Here is a 14,607-nt window from a genome sequence, read left to right on the forward strand (position 1 = left end):
TTTTCCTTTTTGTTTTTTGCCTGAAATGTCTTTCTCTTTTTTGGTACTGCGAATTGAATTCAGGGCCTCACACTTAGCAGGCAGGCACCGTGCTGCTGAGCTACATCCCTGGCCCTGGAGGCAAAGTCTTATTAACTTATCTAGGCTGGGCTCGAACTTATAATCATCTTGCCTCAGCCTCCCAGAGTGCTGGGGTTACGGGCGTGCGCCAGCAGGTCTAGCTTCATGAGCCATCTTATTTTAGCTTGAGCACTGCCTGTGAGGTAGGTATAGTACTTCACTCAGGCCAAGGGCAAAAGCCAGCGGCTCCCTTCCCACAGCGGGGGCTAGAGGCCCCAAAACCTCTGGTCAGCCCAGGTGGTACACTGACCCTGCTGACCAGGGCTGAGGCTGGGAGCCCCACAGGTGGACTTTTCAACACACCACCACCCACAACCCCCAGAGCAGGACAAGGAGGACTTCAGCAGCTTCCAGCTGGCAGCGGAGGTTGTGCTGCAGAGGACTGCTGAGACGGAGCTTCAGAAGCAGCAGGATCTAGCACTCGCATTGCTGCACACTCCCATCCCTTTAATCTCTGAGAACCCCAAGTAGGCATCTGCCAACAGGGGTGCTCAAGGCTGGAGCCAGCTGTCCTGGGTTCCCGGTTCGCTTCCTTCCTTTCTGTGGATCACTGCCGAGCATCAGGATCATCTCCTCCATCCAGCGGTCTTAGCAGGAAGATGCCAGCTGGTGTCACTGCACTGTGATGGGGACCTCTTCTATGCTGACTCTGCCATTTCTCCAGGCCTCATCAGTGATGAGACCAAGGGACTGGAGACAGGCATGGTGCTGCTGCTGCTTCCCCAGAGAACCCTGGGACACTCTGGTTCCAGCCTGCTTTCCTGGGCTGGACTCAGGAAACCTGCCAAGTTCAGACCTCTCTGGGTCCAAGCTGCCGCTGAGCTGTACCTCTTTCTGTCAAGCCAGGTGTGGACATTCCAAGTTCGTAAGTGTGGACAAAAGAGGAACTCAGCAGCTGTAACAGGACCAACTCCAGTTGAATGTTTAGGTGTTCAATAAACTGTTAATTTTTCCTTTTTTGCTGTGTTTTGCATTACCAGCAGTAGTTATTCCAGGTGTGGGGAATGAGAACGTTGCATGATAGAGTCTGATAAACGGAGATTTATCCACCACTGCCACTGAGGATTATTGTGTACAGAAGTATTTCTTATTTTGGGGGCCAGCTAAATCTCTGCAGTAGCACAAAATTTCAAATGGTTTTGGTGTTGGTTTCCCACCCACAACACAAGCCCACTGCCTTTGGGGAAAAAAAAGCAAGGGGGATGCATGGGCACTGGCTTGTTTGCATTAGGCACAGAAAAGGATGAGGCCACAAACAAGGGAGAATCCAATAGAATCGGACAGAACCCAGACTTAGGGCAGAGAAAAATGGTAAGAACCACAGAAGTGTTTGTTTTTATTTTTCTTTTTGCTGTATTTGGGGGGGGATAAGTAAACTAGACTAAGATGGTGATTTTCTTTTTCTTTCATTTTAATGTCATGCCCTTCTTTGTTCAAGGTTTTATCTTATAGCCTTAGTGCTGAGTCCCTTTGGGAAGGTGGCTAGAACATCAGAGGTTCCAGCATCCCCTTCTTGGAGAGAAGTGAGCCATCTGCTGGTCAGGAAGCCCTTCTCGCTACTCCCACAGGCAGCTTTTCCCAACGGGCATCTTTTCCCACAGCCAAGGCAGAAGGTATTCTGGAGGAAGCTTGAGTGTGCTTGATTCACCTTTCTGTAAACTGGAGTGGCAGGAGCCTGCCTGAGTTTCCCAGTGAAACGGATAGTATTTGGTCTTCATCTCCCTCTCTCTCTTGATCTTGCTGTTCCATTGCTGATAGTGTTCAGCAGCAGTACATCCCATCTTTCTATATTCTAAGAAACACTAATCTTAGATTTTTATTAGCTGGCATATTTTTGTTCTTACTAACATTGTTACTGGGCCAAAAAATAGGCCAGGAGCCCCGGTCTATAGTTTCCTGAAATTGCCGGGTTGGGCATAAGGGAAGGGGCTCCTGGGTGTTGACTGACTCGGATGGACCTGGCCAGAAAAATACAAAATGCATCCTCTGTCCTTTTAGGAAGACCCCAGCGCCCTCAGGGGTCTTCACACACTCTTGAGTGGCTTGGCTCACCCCTTCCCTGTGGGAGTGGGAATAGATTTTTTTTTTTAACTGAAAGTAAGTTGTCTCTTGGTAGGCAAGATTCCTGGGCTCTGGTCCATCTCCTTTCAGCCCCTTCCTCCTGTACCCCAGGGGATCAAGGGTCCTCATATCCGGAGGCTTAGCTAAAGAGTGAACATGGCAGCTTCAGAGCTAGTTGAAGCTGCTATCTGCCCATCTCGTCCAGCAAGCCATGTCTGTGAGTGAGCCCTGGACCAGTGTGACTATAGCAGGGGACTTGGAGTATACTGGGCTGAACGGGATTTTCTTTCCCCACAGAGCACTGAGGAGGAGAGTGATGAGGAGTGAGGGAGCCATGCTGCTGAATTCTCTTTGGCATTCCCCTCTTATGTAAAATGGGGTGTCTGGGGGGTGTGGCAGCCTCTGCTTGAGTTGGTTATAAGACGCACCTGGAGGAGAAGCAGTTGTCCCATTCAATTATTTGAGCAAACAACTACTGTAAATAACCTGTTTTTGTCTTTTGTCAAATAAAGTTGTTTTATTTTTATTTTTAAAAACAAACACAAAAACAATAAAAACAATACAGGAGTTCCAAGCAAAATGATAGGAACTAACATGGTTGTCATATTACATATTGTTATCTTCAACGAAGTTGCTCAGATCACCAGATGTAAGAATGCAAGATTGATCAGACAATTAAAGACAATAACAAGTAACTAAAAAAAAAAAAAAAAAAAAAAAAAACATTAGAAATGATTCAGAGCTTCACCAAACAAGATGGTAGGGATTCACCAATGGTTGTTACCCTGCATATTGTTGTCTCAGATTAGTTGTTCCCTGTTTCAGTTTTATTCATTGAGTCAACAAATGTCAAAAAAAATTAAGCATTACATGTTCCTTTCACTAAGCCATCAAACATTGGCAATACAACTCTCCCAGCTATCCTTCTGTATATATATATATTTCCCCCCTTCTTTCTTTCTTTTTTTCCCTTTTTCTCATCCCAGTTGTTCCTTCCCTTTGAGCAATTTCTTTCCCTTTCACAACCTTTATTGTACCTTTTGGCTTTTATTTACCCTTTCAGGTTCTTACACCAGGAAGACAGTATGATGTTTACACACTTGAGTCCGATTTATTTCACTCCGTTGAAGATAACAATATGTAATATAACAACCACTGTTAATTCCTACCATTTTGTTTTGAACTCCTGTATCTTATTGTTTTTGTCTATCTTGCTGTTATTTTATTTATTTTTTTAATTCTCTTTAAAATAAAATTTAAAAAAAAAAAAACTACATATCCACTCCTTTCCTGCCATGTACTTGGCACTGTAACTGAAAAGGAAAGTCACAAAATCCCCACCCTCCTTTTGTTTGGAAACGGAGAGTAAAAAATCAGAACCTATAGCACCACAGGTGGTGATAGTGACTAAAATAAAGTAAGGAGGAGGTATGGGAGATGCTAAGGCCGAGGGCAAGGTGATCGTAAGTGGAGAAGGTGCAGGAAGGCCTCCCAGAGGTGAGTACAGGAGGGAGCCATGTGGGCATGTTAGGGCAAAGCCCTGCAAGCAAAAGGAGCAGGGGGTGCAAAGGCCGTGGGGTGGGGTAGTCTGCGTTCCAAGGAGAGCCAAGGGGCCCGGGACGCCCTGGGCTTGAGAAAGTGAGAGCGGGAAGGGGGTTGAAGAATTCGAGGTGACTTAGCTAGCAGACGGCAGGGCAGAGACTAGCGCAGCGCCAGTAGATTCTCAGGGCGCACTTTGTGTGTGTGCGGTGCTGAAAGAGCTGATGTGCAAAGCAAACCGGCAGTCTCTCAGTCGGAAAATGAAGTCGTGAAGGAAAAGGAGAAAGTGAGGAGAATATCGATTAGAAATAAGAACAGGAAGCGCTCCTGTTGCCAGACTGGGACACCAAAGGGAAGTCATAAAACAAAACAAAACAAAAGAAAGAAACAAAACAAATGGAAATCATTACATAGATAAGCAGAGGGCGGGAGCTTGTCGTAAACAGGTGGCCTTACAGCTTTGAGGTCTAAAGAATATCAGTGATTTAGCTGATTCAAAGGGAATAAGTTACTCTGCATTTTTAAATTTTTCTAAGTCCAGCCAGGAAGGAGAAGGGAGTGTCAACAGACTTAGGGTACTCTGCATAAGAACATTTCTTTCCTGGGAGGAAAGGTTCCTATCTCTCATTCCTATCCTAACCTTTCATCTTTTTTCTCGTGTTTTCTTTTATATTTTAAAGCTGAACCAGCTGCTTGAATTAGCTCTGAACTTGGTGTGTGTTATATATCTTTATCCAGCTGACTAGCTTAGTTGATTCTGTCTCCTTAGAGGTTAAATAACTAAGCTGTTCTAATAGTGGGGCTTGAACCCAGAGCCATCATGATGAGCTGCATCATCACCCCTAAGCTACATCCCCAGCCCTTATTTTACTTTATTTTACTTTACTTTATTTTATTTTATATTGACAGGATCTCACTAAACCATAAGTCAGTCTGGATTCAAACTTGCAAACCTCCGGCTCCCAAATGTTGGTAAAACACTGAAGCGCTTCCCAGGCAGGCCAGCAAGTACCTGCTGCCCCGAGGGTCCCCCCATATGGCTCTGGTCCCTGCCGGAACCCCCAGCGTTCCCCAGAACCCAGCACCTAATGGGCTTACACTGCCCCCAAAAGGGCCCGCTGTGTCTGGTGTGGATCTGGTCGAGCAGGGGTGGACGGCTGTAATCCCCGGCCCCACCTGGCGCCGTGATGTGGCAGCGCTGGAAGGAGGAGGGGGCTGCAGCTCAGGGAAGCACGGTCACGTGTAGCCAGCAAAGCCGCTGGGGCCGGCCCCAGCCAGGCCCTTTCTCGGGTGACATTCCCATGCCAGGCCTCCTGAGAGTGCTCCTGTGAGAGCAAATAAACACCCTGCAAACAAGCCTTTAATCTGCAGAGGAATTTCTCCAGGTAGGAGGCCCTGAGCTCAGCACCTGTGCTCTGCCCTCTGGTCAGCCTTCCCGGGGATCTGCTGGTCCCCACCAGGTTGTGCTCCAAAGCACATCAGCTCTTCGCCCACTCCCTCCCGGGAGAGTACTGTAGTTTGTATGTTTTGTGCCCCACAAAGGTTCACATGAAGGAAGTAACATCCCTAGCATAGTAGCTGTGAGAGGTGGCAGAAAATTTATAGAACAGTTAGGTGATGAGGCTCCCAGCTCACGAATGGAATATTTTTCTCAGGAGACTAAATTGGGCTCTCTAGGGATTCAATTAGTTACCAACAGAGCCTGGGTCTCTGAATGAGCTCACAGAAGTCCATTCACCAAGCAGACACCCTTCCTTAGATTTTACTGAGTGAGGAGTAAGCTTTTATCGAGTCAGTGAGCTTTGGAGGTCTGTTGGTTACAGCAACTAGTGGAGTTTTGTTTTGCTTTGTTTTGCCTTACTTTTTGCAGTGTGAGGAATTGAACGTGGGGCCTCATACATGCAAGAAAAGTACTGTACCACTGAGCTCCATTCCCAGCCCTCTCCCCTCTCCCCTCTCCCCCTAATTTTGAGACACAGCCTCACTAAATTGCCCAGGCTGGCCTCAAATTTGCAATCCTGCTGCCTCAGCCTCCTGAGTGCTGAGATTACAGACATACACCACCACACCTGGCTAACATTCCCTTTCATAGATGAGGACAGACTTAGAAAAATGGGAGATGCTGACTCCAAAATGCATGGCCCTGCTGAATTAGCTAGGCTAAGTGCCACTAGTTGAGCTGGGTGTGCTGGCACATGCCTCTAATCTCAGTTGCAGCAGAGGCTGAGGCAGGAAGATCGCCACCTGTTTGAGGCCAGCCTGGGCTGCATAGTGAGTTCAAGGCCAGCCTGCACTACATAGCGAGACCCTGCCTCAAAAAAACAAAAACAGAGAGAAGGTATCCGCAGGGCTGGTTCTTTCCAAGGGCTGCGGGGAGAATGTTCCGGGCCTCTCCCCTCACATTTGGCGGGCTGCTGCCAATCTCTGGCATTCCATGGCTCGTAGATACATCACCCGTCTCTGATTTCATCTTCATGCATCTGCCCCCTATGTATTTCACAGTGCCTAAACTTCCCTTTTTCTTTTCCTCTTGGCAGTACTGGGAATTGAACACATGAAGCCATATCTCCATCCTTTTTTTTTTTTTAAATTTTATTTGAGGCAGATCGTACCAAGTTATTAAGTTGCCCAGGCTGGGCTCAAACTTGTAATCCTCCTGTCTCAGCCTTCAAATTTTTCTTTTTTAGAATGACAGTCGTGTGGAGCTCAAGGCTGCCTCATAACCCAAGTACAGCTTCGCGTAAGCATCTGCAAAGACTCGGTCCCCAAATAAGGTCACACTTACTGGGGCAAGGAGCTAGGGTTACACTGTCTTTTGCAAGGTCACAATGCAAACTGCAACAGTGGCGGAGACGCAGAGAAATGGGTGTGTTTAGTAGACACCTGGGGAAGAATCGGCAGGATGTGCAGATGGGTTGCTTGGGGAAAGGGGCAGGGAGGTAACTCCTGGAAGAAGCTGGGGTTCTGGCTAGGATGCTCTCATGAAGAGAAGGTTCCTAAATACACCGAGGGCTGGCAGCTGCCCTGCTCTTGCCAACTCTCGGTGACCATGTGAAAGGCAGGGCCTGAGCAGCCTTCCACGGGGACACTGGCCAGGACTGCACCGCGCTGGCAGGGTGAAGTTGAAAGAAGCACCCCATTACGGACTCAATAGTAGAGTGCTTTTGGTTGGTTGGTTTATTTTGAGACAGGGTCTCACTCTGTAGCTCAGGCTGCCCTTGAACTTGCAGGTCCCTCCTGCCTCAGCCTCCCGAACACTGAAGTTACAGGTGTGCCCTACCACCATGCCCGGCTGACCTTGGAATTTTATAATTCGTGTGTGTGTGCGGTCCTGGGATTGAACCCATAGTCTTTGCATTGAGCTACATCCCAGCCCTTTTTTTTATTTTTTATTTTGAGGCAGGGTCTCATTAAGTGGCCAAGTTGTCCAGACTGGGTTCAAATTTCCTATCCTCCTGTCTCAGCCTCCCAGAGCACTAGGATTATAAGCTTATGCCACCATACGCAATTACCATGAATATTTTAAATTTTAAGATTAAAGATTCTTGAATAACAATAAACATTTACAGAGCACTTCCAAGTCCGAGAGTGCACCAAACAATTCACATTCCCAGACTTATTTACCCTTCCGTTGCATCTTCTCCTCACTGACACCAATATTTGTTTTTGAGAAAGGGTCTCACTAAATTCCCCAGGCTGGCCTCAGCCTCCTGAGCTCAGTCGCTCCTCCCGCCACGGCCTCCCAAGGAGCTGGGACTACAGTAGGCGAGCACTACCGCACCAAGCGCAGTACTGTTATGATTAACAAGGCTCATAACAACCGTGCTCCCGTTCAGCACCTGCTGTGAGTCAGCACTGCCTGGGCGTCTGGCGGGCATTGCGTAACGTGGCTGCCACTCCACAGAGACAAACAGAGGCTAAGACACTAGTCCAAGGTCACCTGCAACAAGTAGGCAGCAGGCGTTTGAATCCAAGCCTGCGGTCTGTCTTCAGAGTCCACCTTGGAATAGCCCAAGGGTCACCTCCCTTACCCCAACACTTGAAGGAATCATGGGCCAGAGAAGAAGGGTCTGGTGCGCGGTCCCCACACAAGCTGGGTGACAGCCACGAGGAAGAGGGAGAGCTCCGGCTCAGGGCCCTGCTTCTGTGGACATTCTTTCGTGCATAGCTTTCACGCCCTTGCTGAGCAGGACACAAACACTTAGGACAGGTGCCCTAAATTCCTGAGGGATTCTCCTGAAACTAACACCTGCCCGCTCCATGCTCCCTACAGAACCGATGCCTCTAGCTGGTCACCTCAACCCCTCAGGGCCATCCCTGGGGCTTTTTTTTTTTTTCTTGGTTTTTCTCCGGTACCCAGGCTGTGCTCAAACTTGTGTTTCTTCCGCCTCAGCCTCTCAGAGAGCTTGGATTAGAGGTGAGCACCACCAAGCCCAGCTTTCTCTGTGCCTTCTAAAGAGGGGGACTAGCCAGGTGGGCTGGCGCACACCTGCAATCCCAGCACTTAGGAGCCTCAGGCAGGAGGATCACTGAGAGTTCAAGGACAACCTGAACTACACAGCAAGACACTGTTTCAAAAAATAAAATAAAGAGGAAAACTGTGTTCAAATCCTTGCCTTGCCTGTGTGGTCTTCCTGAACACCCTTCCCCTCCCTGTACCTCAGTTTCTCGTAAAATGAGAGCGGCATAGACGGAAGCCACTCAAAGAGGAGTAGATCTGAGGTAACTGCTCTACGCTCTGGTTCCAGACCCGCCACTCAGGAGCTGCGTGAACCTGGAAAATGTCTGAACCTAGGGTTGTCTGTCGTTGGTGTCTGTTTTTGTGGACGTGGCCTCTGCAGTCTATTGAGTCCCAGTGAGCTAACGGGCACAGGAGGGGAACAGGGCCTCCTCGTAAGTGTGCAGTAGCTGGGCCAGGTGCGCCGGGACATCCGCTTCTTGGCACAGCAAGTTGCCCTGCAAGTTGAGGAGGAACAGCCATGGGAAGGAGGCAAAAGGCCAGAAGGCTGCAGGCTGCTGGAGGCCCACAGGGTTGTTTGAGACTCCGTGAGGACGTGAGGGTGCCACGCCCGGCAGATAAGAGCGCCTCCAAAAGAAGGCATTCTCTCCCCACTCTTCTAATAAACCAGACGCCATCATGGAGAGGGGGCTTGAGGCACTGCGATAGGGGACCCTGAGTCTCCAGAGCTGGACGGGGATCCAAGGCGCTCTGATCCCACGTGGAGTCTTGTGACCCAGAGCCTGAGCCCCATCTGCTGTGCAAAACGGTGTGCGCAAGGCCAGGGACGGGGGCTGCAAAGGAACTGACCGGAAGTAGAATAAATGCAGACGGAAGTTTATTGAAACACAGGCTGTGAGAGACAGCGGGCTGTCAGCACAGGGGACCACGAGAGGGCGCTCCCCGGGCGAGCCTTTATTCGGGTGCTGACCCGGGCCAGGGACCACGGCGTGTTCGTGAGATTGAGCAAGCGCGAACAATAGGTTATTTTTGGTATAGGGTAGACAGCCCGTGTGACATAGGCTGTACAGGATGACAACAGGCCAGGAGATATCCTGAGAAAATGGACAACTGGTAAGCAGAACCCCAAGCCTTGCTTTAGCCCAAGCACTGACCTCAGAGGGTGGTCACCTTCTGACCCGGTCACATCTCAGGGTCCAGACAAGCTTCTGGCTCCACGGAGACTCCACCCTCAGCCTGAGCCATGAATGGTACCTCAGCGGAGGACCAGCAAGAGCGCAGCCCAGGAGACAGCACACCATGCGTCGCTGGTTAGAGGCGAAGGAGAACATGTGTAGACCTGACAGGTTCCATCCAGGCAGGTTTTGGAAAACTGACCCACAGAGGTTCTCTGGGCTGTTAGCAAAATGTACGAGTGTAGTGCTAAGGGTTCATTTTTACTGAGGGCCTTGGGAAGCCATAGAGGGCTTTAAGCAGGGCAGGGTCGTGATCACATTTGTGCTTTTTTAGAAAATCACTCCAAATCAGGCGCCGTGGTGCACACCTGTAATTCCAGCACTCTAGGAGGCTGAAGCAGAAGCTTCAAAAATTCAAACCCAGAGCGGGGATATAGCTCCGCGGCGCAGCGCCAGCCTGGCAAACGCAAGGTCCGGAGTTCAATTCCTGGTACCCACAAAAAAAAAAAAAAAAAATCAAACCCACCCTGGGCAATTTAGCAAGTTAGCAAGACCTCGTCTCACAATAAAGTAAAAACTAAAAAATAAATTAAACGTAGTTCAACAGGAAGGCCCTGGATTCAATCCCCAGTTTAAAAAACAAACAACTACAAAAAATAACACACACACACACACACACACACACACACACACACACACACAAATCCTCATCTCCTAGGAAGACTGCGCCCTCTAGTGGCAGAAGGGAAGGCACGGACTAAAACTGCTTGGGTTGAGAAAGCGCTCACTTTGGGAATTTTCAAGTGACTTCACTCTCACCTTTCCCGAATTTCACACTCACCTGGACAGGTGAGAGAAGGACACTGAAGCGGATGCAGCCCCACAGAAAGGTGTCCCCAAACGTATGCATCAAAGTCTACACTAGGCGCTTTACAGTGTTGTCTCCGAATCATCCTGACAACTCGGAAGTTCTCTCCAGTTTAGACATGAATTAAATGTTGCGAAACTACAGTAATGTCTCAGCTAAAGTAATAGTAAAAGCTCTCAGCGAGGCAGAGGCAGAGCCGTTTTCAAACTTAGGGCTGAGTTCCCAATGGAGCTTGGCGATAGCGCCACCTGCTGGTAACTTCTCTGCACTGCTTCTGGTCCAGAGTGCATGGAGATACAAATTCTAACCAAGGGCTGGACGGAGGTGCCGCTCAGGGATAGAGCGCTTCACCCTACAGCACTGTGGGTTCGACCTTCAGTGCCACAGCAAAAAGGGAAGGAAAAAGAAAACTTTCTTCCAGTTGTAGTGGCTCACGCCTATGCACCAATCGGGAAGTTTAGGCAGAAGGATCACAAGTTCAGGCCAGCCTGGGGCCATTTCGCAAAACACTGTCTCAAAATAAAACTACAAAAAGGGCTGGAGACACATCTCTGCCTAGGCAGTCTCCGGGTTCAATCCCCAGTACCGCCAGAAAAAAGAAGAAAGAATAGCGCACACTTGTAATCCCAGCACTCGGGAGGCTGAGGCAGGAGGATCGCTGCAAGTTCAAAGCCAGCCTGGGCTAAAAGGTGAGTTCAAGGCCAGCCTGAACTGCATAGTGAGACCCTGTCTCAAAAAGACAAAAAAAAAGAAAAGAAGGAAGGAAGGGAGGGAGGCAGAGAGGAGGGAGGGAAGAAGGGAAGAAAGGAAAAGGTGCTTAGTGCGGAGTCCAGGGGAGACTTGGTGCCACTTTCCACCTGACATTTCCCAGAGGAGTCATGTGGGCAATGCTTCCTTTTTCCAGCGACAGCGTGTGCCGACACGGACGAATGTTGCCAGCCCCGGAGGCTCACAGCCCTGGTGTCCGAGGTGTCCCTGGCATCAGCGACATAGGTGTGGAGCACCAGCCGGCCCGACCTTAATGCGTCCTCTCCAACCACAGAGGCCAGACTTGTACAGTGGTCCAATCCCAGCATTCACCATGAACCACATTGTCAGCATCAGCGATCTGATATGCCCGAGTATGGAAAGACACCACTGTCAAGCAGAATATCTCAAGCACTTCCTTTGGAATGGGCAAGGTGTGTGAGGACCCTAAACTTTTTTTTTTAACACAGTACTCGAGAATGAACCCAAGGTGTTCACACTGAGCTACATCTCCAGTCCCCCCTCCCATTTTTTTTTTTTTTTTTTTTGAGCCAGGGTCTCACCAAATCGCGAGGTTGCCCAGGTAGAGCTCAAACTTGCAATTCTCCTGCCTCAGCCTCCTAGAGTGCTGGGATTATAAATAAGCATGCACCACTATCCCCTCCTCTGCAGTATAATGGCCTACCTCTATACTCAAACAGCCAAATCTCCCTAATCAATTCCTCTTTTCTCTTCTCTCCTCTTTCTCTCTTTCTCTGTCTCTCTCTCTCTCTCCCCCCCCCCCCCCCCCCCACTCTATCTCTATCATCTCTATCTCTACCTATCTCTATCTTGCCAGGGTCTTACTAAATCATCCAAACTAGCTGGCCTTGCACTTGCAATCCTCCTGCCTCAGCCTCCTGAGTATTTAGTATTACAGGCATCCACCACCATACCTGGCCTTGAATTTGCTCCCTGAACACCATTTCCTCATCTGCAAAGCATAGATAAAATAAGACAGTGGGCACAGTGCTAAGTGGCACACAGAAGCCCCAGTAATAACCAACATGGTGACACGTTGATAATAATGTATTTTGTCTGTTAATTTTTTATTGTGTAAATGTACAAACAACAAAAAAGTTGAAAGAACATTACAGTGAACACCTGTGTATCTCATCTAGACTTACCCACCATGAACATTTTGCAGCATTTATGTTCCCTGTGTTTACCCACAAGCGGGTTACCCAGAAATTTCTTGTTCTGGAGAGTATTTAAGGTATCTATCTAGTCACATGTTAATAATGTATTATGTACTGGAAAATTGCTAAGAGAATAGATTTTATTTTTTTATTTTAAAGAGAATAAAAAACAGTAACAAAATAACAACAACATAGACAAAAACAAAACAAAGCAAAAACAATAAAAATGATACAGGGTTTCAAAGCAGAATGATAGGAATTAACAGTGGCTGTTGCATTACATATTGTTATCTTCAACAAAGTTGCTCAGATTACCAGATGTAAGAATGCAAGATTGATCAAACCATTAAAGAGAATAAAAAATAATTTTAAAAAACATTAGAAACAATACAGAGCTTCACTATACAAGATGGTAGGAATCACTAGTGGTTGTTATATTGCATATCGTTGTCTTCAAATTAGTTGCTCAGATGACCAGATAGAAGCATGCAAAATTCATCAAAAAGTATTTAAGCATTAACTGTTCCTTTCAATAAACCATTAGAATATATATATTCCCTTCTTTCTTGAGGATAGATTTTAAATGTTGTACCTCAAAAACTATGAGTAAGAATGAGGGGCCAGGCATCATGGCACACACATCCCAGGACTCAGACAGGCTGAGGCAGGAGGGTCGAATGAGCCCAGCCTGGGCAACTTAGTGATTTAGCAAGAGCTTGTCTCAGAAAAATAAAGCCAGATGTGATGGTCCATGCCTGTAATCCCAGCACTCAGGAGGCCGAGGCATAGCCAAAGCTACCTAGTGAATCTGAGGCCAGCCTGAGCTGCATAGCGAGACCCTGTCTCCAAAGAAAAACAGTGGTCAGGGTTGGGGTGTGTCTCAGTGGTACAGCACTTGCCTGGCTTGCACAAGGCTCCAAATTCCATCCCCAGCACTACAAATTAAAATAATAATAACAATAATGGCCCCTCATTATAATTATTACAAGAGGGTTGTGACACTTTACAGCTGAAGGGTGTTCTTGGGAGAAATACCACTTCCTATTGTTTTGTTTTGTTTTTTGGTTTTTTATTTCCGGTACCGGGAACCGAACTCACGACCTTGCGCTTGCCAGGCAAGCGCTTTGCCGCTGAGCTAAATCCCCAGCCCCTACCACTTTCTATTAACTTTGCGATGGATTTTATCCCTGTCTCTTATTCCAGCCTGGCCCCTAGCACAATGGTATTTTGCGTTCTCAGGATAAACTATTTTGTACTTGTTCCGTTTAAAATGGAAATTAAACGCTACCTGCTTACTTCTCAGTGGCATAGTGAGGATTTAACAAGGTGTGTAGGAAAAGGTTTTAACACAAGGTGTGGGACGCGCAAAGCCCTCGATAAATATCAGCTACTGTTGTTATCAGCTTTATCGTTATTTTCAGACCTACAGATTTCCACCGCCCCCGCCGCCACCAGCACCGCCCCTTGGTGCGGGGGACTGAACCCAAGGCTTCTCACAGGCTCAGCACCTGCTCTACCACCCAGCTCCACCTGCAGCTCAAACAGACGATCCGGAGCCACGGACAGCCGCTCCGCCAGTGCACAGTGACCCTGACTTGCTTCTGAGCCTCCCCGCCTGAGCCTCAGCTTCCTTATCTGTAAAGCGGCTGTCCTAAGTGGACTTCCCTCAGCACTTCTGAGACCTAAAAGAGGTCACGTTATTTTTATCTGTGCCTCTACACCTTCCTTCTTCCACTCCAGGCATTTCTGTCCTCTCGCATTCCAGCGCTCACCTTGGCACCGCGAGTGAGCCGTCGGCGTGTGTGGGTTCACAGCGCCTCCTGGCGGCCGGGAGAGTCACTCGCTCCTGGACAAATTAGCTATTTAGCAAGAGCTCATCGAAGAGGAGGAGGAGGAGGAGGAGGAGGAGGAGGAGGAGGAAGAGAAGGGGGAGGGGGAGGGGAGGGGAGGGGGAGGGGAGGAAGAAGAGCTAGAGAGAGGCCTAGCTCAGTGTGAAGGCCTGGGTTGGATGCCCAGTAATGGAAAAAAGTATATGATGATTCAAATACACATGATCTCAATATGATGCCAGGTAGGCATTGTGGCACATGCCTGTAATCATAGAAGTCTTACAGGCTAAGGCAAGAGGACTGCAAGATCAAGCCCAGCCTGGATAAATGATTGACTTAGGAAGACTCTAATTTTAAAATTTAAAAATGGGCTAGTGACGTAGCTCAGTACGAAGGCCCTAGGTTTGGTCCCCAATTATGCCAAAAGAATTTTAAAATTAAATTAATAAATAAGGTAATAAACATGGTTTGGGTATAAAATATATATAAATATTCTAGGTGTGGTAGCACATGCCTGTAGTCCCAGCTAGTGGAAAGATTGGGGCAGGAGGATTGCTTGAGCCCAGAAGCAGGACACTGGCCTGTAGTGGATTGACAGCTGGTGGTCAACTTATAACCCCCCGCTGAACTG

At 48.1% G+C, this 14,607-nt stretch overlaps 1 long non-coding RNA gene across 2 annotated transcripts; it reads left to right on the plus strand.

The window, feature by feature from the left end:
* Window positions 1-3,554: 3,554 nt before the first annotated feature.
* Window positions 3,555-14,024, plus strand: LOC102010314. Of its 2 annotated transcripts, XR_264948.2 has the most exons (4): window positions 3,555-3,678; window positions 6,408-6,460; window positions 11,127-11,403; window positions 13,569-14,024. It is a non-coding gene; the product is annotated as an uncharacterized LOC102010314 (long non-coding RNA). The 2 variants fall into 2 exon arrangements; XR_264947.2 differs by lacking the exon at window positions 6,408-6,460.
* The last annotated feature ends 583 nt before the right edge of the window (window positions 14,025-14,607 follow it).

This window comes from Chinchilla lanigera, unplaced genomic scaffold, assembly GCF_000276665.1.
Source record: "Chinchilla lanigera isolate Chin_1 unplaced genomic scaffold, ChiLan1.0 scaffold00154, whole genome shotgun sequence".
NCBI lineage: Eukaryota > Metazoa > Chordata > Mammalia > Rodentia > Chinchillidae > Chinchilla > Chinchilla lanigera.